Raw genomic sequence first — 14949 nt, 5'->3', positions numbered from 1 at the left:
TCTTTCTTTCTTTCTTTCTTTCTTTCTTTCTTTCTTTCTTTCTTTCTCTCTTTCTTTCTTTCTTTTTCTTTCTCCTCTCTTCCTCTCTCTCTTTCTCTCTCGCTCGCTCTGTTTCTCTCCTCTCTCTCTCTCTCTCTCCCTCTCTCTCTCTTCAAGATAGTCTCATTCTGTCACCCAGGCTGGAGTGCAGTGGCACAGTCTCAGCTCACTGCAACCTCTACTCCCAGGTTCAAGCAATTCTCATTCTCTTTCTGATCTCACTCATTATTTTTTAGCCTATTGGATACCTACCTTTTCTTAAATCCAAACATCTTCCTTCCTTCCTTCCTTCTTTCCTTCTTTCCTTCCTTCCTTCCTTCCTTCCTTCCTTCCTTCCTTCCTTCCTTCCTTCCTTCTCATACTTGAATTTGGGAGGTGGAGGTTGCAGTGAGCCGAGACTGAGCCTCCCGAGTAGCTACTAGTACAAGTATGTGCCACCATGCCAGGCTAATTTTTGTATTTTTAGTAGAGACAGGGTTTCACCATGATGTTGGTCAGGTGGTTTCAAATTCCTGGCCTCAACTGATCTGCACATCTTGGCCTCCCAACGTGCTGGGTTTACAGGTGTGAGCCACCACACCTGGCCAGATCCAAATATTTTTATATTCCCAGAAATTAAGACTGAGACAAAAAACTTAAAAAATATTTTTAAAAATTTTTCTTTCTTCCCCCTTATATGTTATGTTGAGCAATTTATTTCCTTGTAAAACACTTCCATTATTAATTTGCTCTCACTTTTGTCCAAATTTACATTACCAAATCTGTTACCATGGAAAAACTCATTGACAACTTAAGCCAAAAATAAATAGACAGAACTTACTTGTCATTTATTTTCTCTTTCCAATTAAATTGGATGCTTTTCAGAATTTTTTGTTCCATTTTCTCACTAAGTTTTTTGATTTTTCCTCCAGCTTACTCATATTCTTTTACAAATATGTTTAACCAAATATGATCTTCTCCTTTAATCCATAGGGAATACAGATTCTCTGACACATAACCACATGCAAGATGATGGATTTTATAAGTAACTTAAAATATACAGGATATGTTTCCTTTTCATATAAAGTGACAGATAACAATCCCAGTTGAATATTAAATGTTTCTTCTTTCTCCCCCCCCCCCCCTTTTTTATAACATACATCTCTCTCTTTTTTTGTTGTTTCTTTTTCCTATACATAGTCTTACTCTGTGGCCCAGGCTGGCGTGATCTCAGTTCACTGAAAGTTCTGCCTCCTGGGTTCACACAATTCTCCTGCCTCAGCCTCCTGAGTAGTTGGGACTACAGGTGCCCACCACCACGCCCAGCTAATTTTTCGTATTTTTTTCTCTAAGTAGAGACAGGGTTTCACCATGTTAGCCAGGATGGTCTCTATCTTCTGAACTTGTGATCCTCCTGCCTTGGACTCCCAAAGTATTGGGATTAAAGGTGTGAGCCACTGCACCAGGACAACATACTTCTTTAAAGAAAAGAGATATATATTTTTTTGATTCAGCAATACATACTGTATGAACACAGGCAATAATTCTTCAATAAATATATTAATAATCCCCACACCTTACCACTTTTCAATTTAACTTTATAATTTATTTTATATGTTCAAAATATGCCTTAATTAACACTAAACATGAAGTTTAAATTACAACCTAATTTGAAATGCTTTCACACCATTTGTGAGAGTATATCATTAGGACATCAGTTAACTGATCTTGTATGCGCCAAATTTAAACTGTCATGTAGATTATTATTCTTAAGAATGTTTTTGTCTTACGTTATTTACAAATTTCATTCAAAAGCACTGTTTTCATGTTATTTAAATAACCTCATCATTAGCCTCTTCTCTTTGGTTACATCCATAACCTTAGTAAGCAATGATACAACATGGCTGTGATTAGTGTACTATGGATAAAATATTTAGGCATGAATCAGCCTTGCTTCAAGAGAAACAAAATTCTTTTCAAGAAATATAAATGATTTTGATTTATAACCAAATGCCTGCGCAATGATACCTCCAGCTTAAAACATTCTAAGTTTAATTTATTTCTTCTGAAACATCTCCTCACTGACAAGCATACACAACAAAGTACTCAAACCTCCTAATGGTCTGGTCATAAGAGATTTAAGATAAATTTCTTGGTCTTCTCTTTAAAATCACTTGACAAATCTGGGTAATATCTGGACAAGCACCAACTCATATCACATTTCTGACTTATCTGTCTTTGTGTATTAAAAGGTATTTTCAGTAAGGCATCCACCTATTAGAAGCACATTTGTTCTCAGGGTGGAAAACAAAGTACAAATTTGATCCTTGCTCAATGTCTCACTCAAGCTCCTCATATGAAAAGTGCTGGCAATTAATGAGGACTTAATATTTCACATTCACTAAGGTTGGGACTAGGGAATCAGCATCTTAACTGCCTAATTAAAACCTCTTTAGTTATGCAAAAAGCACCTTCCATTTCAGGTGTAGTCATTGAGTGTTGAATCTTCCATTTTAAAGTAATGTATGATGTGCAAGGGGCCTTCAAGAAGTACAGGATTCTCAGAGGGAGTAGTCAGCTCATGATGCTAATATTTCACACATTTCATCATGATGTGTATTAGGGTTCTCTAGAGAAAAAGAAGCAATAGAATATATACAGACATAGAAGAGGAGATTGTTATGGAAATTGGCTCATGTGATGATCAAAGCCAAAACGTCCCATGATCTGCTGTCTGCCAGATGGAGAACTAGGAAAGCTAGTGGTTTAATTGAGTTTGAGTCTGAAGGCCTGAGAACCAGGAGGGCCTCTGGTATAAGTTCGAGAGTCCAAAGGCCCAAGAGCCAGGAGCTCTGGACATCAGAGGACAGAAGACAGATGTATCAACTCAAGGAGAGGGAAATAGAATTTGCCCTTGTCCCACCTTTGTCTTCTATTTCAGACCTCAACAGACTCGATGAGGACCACTCATATGAGTGAGGGGAATCTTCTTTACTCAGTCTATTTCTTCAAATGCACTTCTCTTCCAAAAACTTCCTGGAAATTTACCAGCTGTCTGGGTATTCGACCAGTCAAGTTGAAACATAAAATTAACTATCACATGATGTCTCTTTGTTTAATATTTTTACAGTAATACATCAGCTTTCAAATTTTTTTTTATAAAAAGCAACATTGTGTAACATATTTATGAGTTTCTTCTGTTATTCACAAATCAAATCCCTCAAACAATATTTAGCACTTTTGTGGCAAGGACTAAGGCAGATGCTGGGAAGAACAGAGAAATGGTTAAGATTAATTGCTAAGGCAAATCCTCTTTTATTAATACAGTTTAGTACTTTTTCTAGTCATCAGAATCTAGAAATATAGAATGGCAGTGATCATGCTTAACCATGTTTTTGTCTGACAAACATAAATATAGACTATTCTATAGAAAACAAATACAATGTTGGTTTTCTAGAGATTCAGTAACATAAAATGAAGAGAGAAAATAAAATATAAGTTATGTTTAAATACAGCACCAAGGTTTGAGGGTCAAATTGTAAAAAGGATTTTTGCTCATTTGAATTTTTTAAGTTTTAATAATCTCTCTGTACCTTAAATCCTAAACTACTATTTAATATACATTATAAAATAAATTAAGTCAAATTAATAATGCATTTAACCATTTACTATAGTTTAATTAATTTCTTTGATTTACATATGTATTATTGTAAGCTCCAATGCCAAGTGCTAAATAAATAGTCTTTGAAGTGTCATTTTTCATGGAGATAAACATATTACATATATATAAAATTACTGACATTTAATAAATATTTGTAAATGTATACCTGAGGGACAGAAGATTATTTAAAAAGTAGTAAAATAGGGTATGCTATAGAAAATATGCTATTCTCATAATCTACTATTTAGAAAATACTCTTTAGAACACTCCAAATGTAATCCTACAAGCTTTTCTTACAAAAAAATAGTATTAGTATTCTGAAAACCTTAATAGTGTGAGTTGAAAGAATAAACGTTTACCTTATTATATTTTCATAACTAGTGAGGAAATGCTAGATTGAGCCTTGGGGAACTCAATATATTACAGGCATGAAAAATATTTCATTTCTGATGCTGCTTTCAAATGACAGCATAATATGTTATGGATCATTTGATTTTTTTTTGTATGAAAACGCTGTTCAGCACCCAAAAAGGCATATGCTGCTAACGGCATGTGTCGCAATTCTTTTTATGACAGCTGGCAACAGGAAAATGTCAGTCAAAACACAAAATGTCAAGCAGAAATTGTCCCAATTAAAAGTATTAGATTTTAAAAATCATTCATAAATAAGCTTCATTACATTGCTTTCATTGATTCCAAGCATCATTAATCAAAAGCAGCTTCAAATAACCTAACAAGTTTAACCTAAAAAGATAAAAGGAGCTAAGAAAAAATTACTACAGTTTCTTTTTTAATTCCTACAAGGTTAGATTTGCTCTTTGTTATCAAACCCCGGAAGTTCACCTATTATAGCCCTATTTTAAAGATGCCAAGTTGAGACTTCAACCTTGGCCTTTCTGAGAACTTTTAGCAAACAAAAATGAAGAATATGAGCAGCTGTACATATTATTCTACTTTTCTACATTAAAAAAAGGCTTTAATCTTATTTTTTCAGCCTCTCTATATCAACAATTTTAAAGTAAATTTTATGTACTTACTTATTTCTGCTTAATTGTTTGGCTTTATTGAACCAAGTTTTATTTTCTCCTTCACAAAATGTTCAACATTAATATGAAGATTCATGGCTGTTTGGGGACTTTATAATTTATTAGAGCCAAGGCAGAAGAGAATTCCACCTGGTAAATGAGATTATTTCCACTTTTACTTCTACTTCAGCATTTTTTTTTTTTTCTAACTCATTTAATTAAAAAGAACAGGGGAGTTAGAAAGGAAACACAAAAATGAATCAAGAAATAATAATACAATATTAACCAAGAAAATATATGTCCCAGTCATCTTTATCTTCTTTACTAAGGGGATATATTTCTTTAGAGGTTTTGAATACTTTTGCAGGCAGCTAAATGAAAGTTGTGAGATCTGATGACCTCATTCTTCCTGGCAGCTGTGAATTTATTACAGAGCTTGTTTATTTGAATTGATTAAACTATGGATTGATATTCTCTCTCTCTATATATATATATAATATATAAAATATCTTTCTATATATGATCTATATCTATCTATATATACACACATATGACAATTTCTATGAAATATCAGAAGTAGAAAAGGCTAACATAGACAGCATCAAACTAAGTTTTCATAAAACACACATATTATTTACTATACAGTGTTTATAAAACAATATTTAGACATAAAAAGAATAGTGGAAAAATGAAAAAGCAGCAGAAAATAACTGAATAAAAATGTGGTGACATCTTTTGCATATGAATATTTGACTGTGCTGGTGTTACTTTGTGGAGACATTGCAACTTTCACACCCTGTTACTTTCCTTGAGTGATGTAGCTCTCAATGAAGCACATGTAGCCTCTTGAGGCCTAGACTCTGACCCGGTGTGCAACTTCTTCTGCCAGATTTTAACAGCCAAAACAACTCACAAGGCCAGCTGGATTCAAGTGATGGGAAAATAGACTTTACCTTTTAAGTTAGAAAAAATGCTGTCACATTTTAAGAATATGAAATACTTATAAAACATGATTTTTCTTTCAGCTATATAGCAGTTGTGAATATTTCATAGATTAATTGAAGTGATTTTTCAGATTATAAAAGTAAATGTCATGAAACATCAAATAAAATGTATTATTTTATTATGAATGTATGACAGAGATAATAAATAAATATGAGTCCAACATTTATTTGAAACATCAATTCTAAATGCTTATTTTCGTAGAGTGTAATAAAATGCATAACAAATGGAGCATTATTTTATTTATCTAAATAGCATCATAAATGAACATGACACTACAATGATCAGTGTTAGACAAATAGCAATTTCTGTTCACAGAAATTATGGGTTTATATAAATATCCCTGCTGGTGGAGAAGCAGGCACAAGTTTTAAGTGAGGCATATGTGTCTACATTTTTGGAAAACTTTAAAAGTGGACAAAGTTAGAAATATCATGAAGAGTAATGAATATATTGTGAGTTGATTGACATAGGTGGCCCACGTGTTTATATATTTTCTAAAACTGTATTATGAAAAATAGAAATTTACAGGAAATAAGAAGGTATAAAATAATAACTCCAGTATTCCATTTACTAAAGATTCGCCAGTTGGTAACATTTGCCACATTGCTTTATCTCTTCCAGCCCTCTTCTCTCTCTTCTCTCCCACCTCTCCCGTTCCCACTTCTTCCCCTCCCCATGTTTTTTTGATTTTGCCGAACCATTTGAATCCCTTTAGCATCTAACTCAAAAAAAAAAAAAAAAAAAAAAAAAAAAAAAGGCTGTTTGCCACATGACCATGACTACAATAGCATGATCACATATAGGGAGGTTAATTACTATTGATGTAGTATTATCTAATCCATAGTATATTTTCAAAATGTCCCAGCTGTCCCCAAAATTTTTGTTATAGCTGCTTTTCCACTAACCTAGGCTATCACAGATTGCATTGTGTTGTTGTTTAGCATCAGTTTTCCTAAATCTGGAAGAGCTCCTACTATTTTTTTCGGTCATTTATAATACAGATATTATTGAGGAGTTCAGGCCAGTGGCTTGTGGAATTTCCAACAATCCAGCTGTACTTCACTGTTGTGGTTAAATAAAGTCAGTTAAATATATCTGGTAAAAATACTACAAAAGGGTATTGTATTGGGTCTGGTGTGTTACTCATTATACAATACTAGAAACAGAGAAGATAATTTTTTTCCTATATTGGTGATGCTTATTTTTATCACTTACTCAAGGAAGCACTGTCTATAATCTTTCTACTCTAAGAGAAACATTGATTTCCTTTTGTGAACGATAAATACACTATGGAATGGTACTTTGAGGCCATAAGTATATTGAATCCCCAGACCTTTGCACACATTAACTCCACTTCCGATACATATATGAAACTTTTCATATAGTAAGGGCAGTAAGAAATTATTTTTGAAGTTTAACTTAAATTTTTTTCTCAAGAAAAACATGACTTCTTCCTTCCTATTTTTGTTAATTGCTATGAAATTTTTTATTCTGTTTCAGTATAATTTACTGTCATGATTACATATTTGGATACTCAGTGCGTACAGAATTTGGCTGGGGTCCCTGTCCCACAGGGCACTGTGTCTTTTTGACATATCTTCAGTAGTACTGAGGCACTTCCTCTTCCTGGCTAACAAAATGTTTGTGGCCACCTTTATTACTCTACTATTTCAGATGCAGCCATTTCTTCATGAGTCTTTTTAGAGGGAAATAGGAGTATTTGTGTGCCCCTGGTCCCCAGACTTTCAAAGCTATTATATATAACATGGATATGCAAACACAAACACACACGTACACACACACACACACGTACACACAATTGCACATCTATTGGTATTCAAAGAGGCCATATGGTGTCAACATACCTGGTAGCCTGCATGGGAAATTCTTCCATGAGTACATCTATTTTTCTTTTAAGATGGAGTCTCACCCTATAGCCCAGGCTGGAGTGCAATGGTATGATCTCGGCTCACTGCAACCACCACCTCCTGAGTTCAAGCAATTCCCCTGCCTCAGCCTCCTGAGTAGCTGGGATTACAGGTGCGCACCACCATGTCTGGCTAATTTTTTGTATCTTTAGTAGAGATGGGTTCTCACCATGTTGGCCAAGCTGGTCTCAAACTCCTGACCTCATGATCCGCCCGCCTTGGCCTCCTAAACTGCTGGGATTACAGGCATGAGCCACTGTGCCCAGTCATTTATATCTTTTTAATACACTTTTTAAAAATGTTTCTATTATCTTTGGAGGTAGCAAGAAAAAATAAGATGCATTGCCACATCATAGAATAAACTGTAGTATTACATTCAATTGAACAAATTTAACAACTATATTTTTAATAAAATAATAGCACATATGGAGAAATCTCAGTTTACCCCAAAGGAAGAGTATGCTTCTAACTTTCATACTTGATTTAATGCATGTTGCTAATAACATGTCAATGAAAGAAGCACATATTCTTTCATTAATCTGTCATGTATGTGAACTAAAAATATATAATAGTTATATACTACCTTTTCACTTTAAAAATGTTTTAATTTGAAGCAATGTAACATTTAGAGAAAAAGTTTTAAAAAATATACTAAGAGATATTTTTTCCTAAACGTATTGAGAGTTGCTGACAAGATGTCCCAATATTTTAAATATTCAAGTGTGTTTCCCTCAAGAAAGCATATTATCTCATATAACTACAGTATACTCATCAATGTCAAGAAATTAACATTGATTCATTACTTAAATTTTCATTTCAGATTCTTTTCAAGCTTAGTCAGTTGTCTTAACAATGTTCTCTATAGGAGATACACACTATTCAGAATCTATGTTGCATTTACTTTCCTTGTTTCTGTGTTTGTGATAGTTGCTTCTTGTCTTTTATAATATGGACAATTTTAAATAATATAGGTCAATTGTTTGGAAGAATGAAGTTCAATTTGGGTCTGTCTAGTGTTTCCTCATATTAGCAAAAATGTCAGCAGTAATACTGTGTTCTTCTTATTGTATCCCAACAGCTGGCCTACAAATTCAGTTTGTCCTAGTATTCATGATCTTGAGTTTGATCCTTGATTTAGGCAGGGTCGTCCAAAAACCTTTGCCACTATAAAGTTACTCTTTTTTTGCCTTTTGTAACTGAAACATAATTTATACAAAGGTACTTTGAGACTCTATGGATGACCTCCTCGACAACATCCCCACTTCATAAAAATGATCATCTCCTCCCGTATGGGCTCTGGTATAGTGTTCCTGGCCAGAGTCACCCACCACTGGTCACAATCTCACACTCTTCTCACCTGTTGGGGCCTTGCTTTTAGGGTTTTGTTGTTTTTTAAGGCTCTCTCCAGATAATCATTTCAATGTGTGCCTCTCTCTCTTTTTAATCTATTCTCATTAAGATTCATGTTCCTATCTGTTTTATGATTCTTCAAATGCCTTCTCTCTGGGGACAACACATAATAGAATATAATATTGGACTCAGGAAGGGGAACATCACACACTGGGGCCTATCATGGGGAGGGGGGAGAGGGGAGGGATTGCAATGGGGAGTTATACATGATATAAATGATGAATTGATGGGTGCTGACGAGTTGATGGGTGCAGCACACCAACATGGCACAAGTATACATATGTAACAAACCTGCATGTTATGTACATGTACCCTAGAACTTAAAGTATAATTAAAAATAAAAAATAAAAAAAATAAAAAATAAACCAAGTGACTTGATCAAAAAAAAAAAAAAAAAAAGATTTGACCACAGTTTAGAAAATAAAATGCTAGAATCAATAATCAGCCATTATTTATTGGATATATTCATTGTGCCAAATCTTGGTTGAACATATCAAAAATAATAAGACATTGACTTTCTCTTTAAGGAGTCTAAAGTAGGTATCATAGAAACTGATAAGGTGAACTTAATAAGGAGGATGAAAAAATGGCAGTAAATAGAGGAAGTTATGAAAGATAAGAAAGGGTAGATTTAGCTCAAATTTAAATCCAAAGTAGGCTTTCAGCTGAAAATTTCTGAGATGCATCTTGAATTTCTAATATTTTATATTACATTTCTATTGTTTTGTATACCATTGATACTTACTATCATTACACTTACTCATTTCTATTTGACCAGTATTATATCATTGAAGCTAGTTCATTTGCCCCATCTTAAGATACAATGCTTTCTTAGATTCCCAGTGCTGAAATGTCTCAGAAGTTATTTACCATATATTTTATCAACATAAAAACAATAAGGAACACACTTATTAAACAAAATACATTTTTAAAATGACCGTGACCCAACTTTTTATGTATTCCAAACTGCTGGTGGTAAAACTCCTAATATTTTGTGGAGAAAAACTCACAATAAACTACGTAAGTGTTGTCAAGTATCTCTATTCATACAGATGTAAATATATTGCAGAATATGTAATTATTTGATGAAATAACTTTTGAGCTTGATGAGGCAAAATTCTGGCACTATGCAAAATCCAGATTTTTACCTACATAATAAATATTGAAGGAACTGTTTTCTTATATCTTTGGAGCAATATGGTATTTGAGGTGACAAGAGCTATAATAGTCTGTAACACTTAAATTCTTTATGTTCACACTGCAGGTTTTTAGACAGCAAAGAAGAATTTATAGTCCAATTGGTTAGAACCCTGTTCAAATTTCACAAACACATCGCATCAGCTCTAGTCTAAAGCAGTATCACAGTTTCACAATTGACACTAATACTACTGTTCATTTATTGACCACGTCTTTACCATCAAATTTGTATTTTGAATATTGTATCATTTGAATTTTGTATATTGATCCCCTGATTTCTTTGCACTAAAATTGTTTTCCCCCAGAAAAAAAATCTAAAAATATTAAAATTGTAACTTTATCATCACAGGTTGGGATACTGCAGTTACCTAAGTATAATGAAATATGCAGAAAGATCGTGCAGTGTTTGTCATTTCGAAGCATGTTCTTTGACAATATCAAGTGTGTTTACCTGCACTTCAATATTTTTAGTGTTATCTTAGGATAAGATAAACACACATTTATGAGTAGGAATATTTAACTATTTTAGGAACTGAGAAATGGAAAGTTGGCAAGCTATTTGTAATGAAGAAAAGCAACCTACCACCGCCAATTTTCCAGATGAGTAGTTGCATCTGTTGAAGTTGAAGGAAGACCTACCTAAGAATTTCTAGTTTATAGATATGTAACAGTTCCCTTAAATCTACTTTGTAAAATAACGAAAGACATTAAGAAGAATTGCTTTTTCTTCACTTCTTGAGCATTTGTCAACTTATAATTTTCTGATGGTAGACTGGTCAGTTTTGAGGAATTAATTATTTATTTCTATGATAAATAAATTAATCTGTTGGCCTAAGTTATATGTGAACCAAATGCAATATTTAACTAAAATAAGACCATTGTGGTCATTCTGCGCCACAAACTGTAATACTATCAGTGACTCTATGGATGAAAATAAACCTCAGAGACTTTTGCATTTAGTTCTCTATAATGAACAATTATATTCAATAATTAAATATAAAAAGATAATTGTGCAGATGAAGTTGAGTGTTATGCTTAAAAATTGAACATATCCAACTGAATTCTAAAGAGATAAATCATATATTCTCAGTAATGTAATACTTTTACCTCCAAAGAAAAATTTCCCACAGCATTTAGGCTGAATTAACTTTCAGTTTTGAGTTTGCCTTAAATTCAAGGAGTATATGCCTTGTTTCCTCAGGCTATATAAGCAAGTTTCAATCTTCTGTCAGCAAATCAACAACAGAGTTACTCATCTAAGCATGAGCAGTGACCTGCAAAACCAAATCAAATGTCGATTATTCTGAATTACAACATCCATGTATAACCTGTTTTATTAAACTGTACTGAGAAAATTTGTTTTATTCTTTTATCATTTCTCAAATTTTGAAAAGGTTATGTTCATCACATAAAAAGGCCCTGAGTAGAATTTTATATTCATAAATGTAGAGATGATAAGCTTAAAATATACTCAGCCATAAGGACTAAAACTACCAGAAACTTTGCTCAAGTCACACTTAATTGCCTGAAATGAGCCTTGAGAATCTCACTTTTGAGTCATGTTTCAACAGGAAGCATCTTTTGCCTTATGATGGTGTCAAAGAAAAACTATGCAGAATAAAGTTACGTAAGATTTTATTCAAGACTATTGCAGTGGGGGCCAAGGCTATTTCAATGTGGTAGAGAGATTGAACTCAATTCCACTGAAACAAATGACAGGAGAGTTTTTAAGCCCTGGGATAAGCTGATGGAAATGTGCTGGAGGACTTTTCGGGGGAGGTTGGTCAATGTGATTAGGCCATCTCTGTTTGCTTCTTGCCTCTTGGGGAAGGTAGGCTCCTACCCTCCCACGGAGAATGGGAGATAGAGGCAATGTCTTTCTCTGTGGTTACATTTCAAAGAAAAAGACGACTCCCAAATTCTCAAAAAATACATTCCTGGGTTGTAAAACTGGTCAGAAGTTTTGTAAAAATTTACATCTCAAAAGTTCAGTGAAAGAATTTACAATTTTAAGATTTCTAAAGCCAATGCTCTAAGAAAAAGTTGGTCAAAGCCTACAGTCAGAAAGAAATTTGTCTGAAGTTCAGTCAAGCTAAGAGGAATATTAATGCTCTCTTGGTTAATTGATAATTATTACACTGAATACCAAAACATAGTAGCACTTGACAGTGGTTTATTTTAGGGCATATTATCCAGTCGATATTCTAACTAAACAACTCAAAGTTTTTTGGATTTTTTTTTCTTCAGAGTTTTCTCTTCAGAGGTTAGTTATCATTCACACCTGAATGATATCTTCAGATATCATTACTAAAAGTCATAATACAAATAAAAGACAGCTAAAATCACATAATTTTACCTCTGTACTTGATTTTATTTGATGAATTCATGATTTTCAAATTTAATGTTTAAAAAATATACCCTAGCAATTATCAATTGTTAATACTTTATCATTGATCCCCAATATATAATAAATATAATGGAAGTGGCAAAGAAATGTCAAAAGAGGCCTCAGAAATAAGAAATATCAAATTGTAGGTCAGATCTATATCCTCCCACAATATCAACCCTGGGTATCTACTGTATTGTTTTCACAAAAATAATTTTGTACAATTGAAATTCAGGTATTCATTAAGGTATCGGTTAGATACTGTGATTCTGAAGCTCTTTTCAGAAAAAATCAAGATGAATCTTTGCCAGAGGCATCTGAACCAGAGCAACTCCATTTTGAATAGGGGCTGCGTAAAATGAGGCTGAGACCTACTGTGCTACATTCCCAGTAGGTTAAGGCGTTCTTAGTTACAGGATGAGATAGGAGGTTGGCACAAGATACAACTCATAAAGACCTTGCAGATAAAACAGTTTGCAGTAAAGAAGCTGGTCAAAACATGCCAAACCAAGATGGTGACAAAAGTAGCCTCTGGTCCTCCTCACTACCCATCCTATGCTAATTAAAATGCATTAGCATACTGAAAGACACTCCCACCAGCACGATGACAGTTTACAAATGCCATGGCAATGTCAGAAATTTACCCTATATAGTCTAAAATGGGGAGGAACTCTCAGTTCTGGGAATTGCCCACCCCTTTCCTGGAAAACTCATGAATGATTCATCCCCTGTTTAGCATATAATCAAGAAGTAACAACAAGTATAAGCAGCTTAGCAACCCGTGCCACAGCTCTGCCTATGGAGTAGCCATTCTTTATTTCTTTACTTTCTTAATAAACTTGCTTTCACTTTCCTCTATGAATTCGCCTCAAATCCTTTCTTGTTCAAGATTCAAGAACTCTTTCTTGGGGTCTGGATCGGGACCCATTTCCGATAACACCTTGATATACTGTGCAGTTTACTAATACAGGTTTTTATCAGATGTGCTTTCTTGCAAAGGAGCATATCTTAGCTGTAGGGGGCAGAGCTCCTGTTTGCCCCCTGAAGGTCTGCTGAGATATCAACTTGCTAAAAGGCAGATTAACTGGAGAAAAGGCAGACAAATTTATTAACACGAATACTCAGGGAATTTCAGAATGACGGCTCAAAGATACAGGAGAAATTGTCACCTTTTATGCTTAGGTTAAATAAAGTATGGACAACCACGTAGAAATATAATTGGACAAAAAGTGCTTGATCTAATAGACTGAGTAGGGAGACCCAACGAGGTCTGTCTGTCCTGATTCTTTTCATCTCTGTGAGCATGTGTTCCTTTCTTCTGGGAATGGGGCAGAACTCTCTTGAATGGGATCTTACGACCTACAGTCAAACAAAATAGGTCAGATAATTTATTTATGGCCAATTCATACACAGAAAGACGGAGGAAAAATTAATATTCTTTAGGTTTTATAGCTGGCTTTAGAGAAAAGATGTTCTGGTTTCTATGGCCTGTATTGGGGAAAGAGAGATTCTAGTGTCTATAATTAGCTTCAGAGGAGAATGGAACTGAGACAAGAGGGCAGGACAAGGTCAAAAATAAACTTTTGCTTCTGAGGACTTCACCTGGGGGTATCGTTTCTGAGTCCTTAGGTAGCTAAAGGTGATTAGATTGGTGTTTATGTTTAAAAAGGCATCACATGCATTGAATAACTAATTAGGAAAAGAAAAAAAAGACTCACACTGAGAACTTTAACCAAGAAGATTTTTCATGTTTGTCCTCAAATTGTAAAAAGTCTCAAATATATTCACAAAGATTTGTTGTGTTCTCACTTTGTGCAAATATATTGACATACAATATCTAGTTTAATCCTAATAAAAGTCCTGTTAAGTTAAATGGTTTTATAATGTCTCTTTTCAAATAAAGAGTAGGCCTTGTACATATTTGGCAGTTCATTCAAGGCCACCCACCATTGGTGGAGCCAATGGTGGAGCCAATACTTTCATGAAGACATATAAGGTTCTAGAAACCACTGTTCAACTCTCAAGTTGTGTTGTCCCTCCCACCAGGCTGGCAAAATGTAGTAATTTTAAAGTATAATAAAAAGTGGCAAAAAAAAAAGTCAAGGATAATATAAGCAATAAGAAGGCTTTGACAATAACTACAGACCCATGGAACATTCATTGAAATTAAAATATTATGTCTGTAAAGATAATCAAATTAGTATTTTTATGATGAAATCCAACTTCATTTCTAGATATAATGACTGAGCCTAAGCAATGAATTTGTAGTTTATTTGTTTGCTTTTTTTTTTTTTTGCAAGAAAATATAAAATAAAATAA

This window comes from Piliocolobus tephrosceles, chromosome 3 (assembly GCF_002776525.5).
Source record: "Piliocolobus tephrosceles isolate RC106 chromosome 3, ASM277652v3, whole genome shotgun sequence".
Lineage (NCBI taxonomy): Eukaryota > Metazoa > Chordata > Mammalia > Primates > Cercopithecidae > Piliocolobus > Piliocolobus tephrosceles.
Note: the sequence above shows the minus strand (reverse complement) of the source record.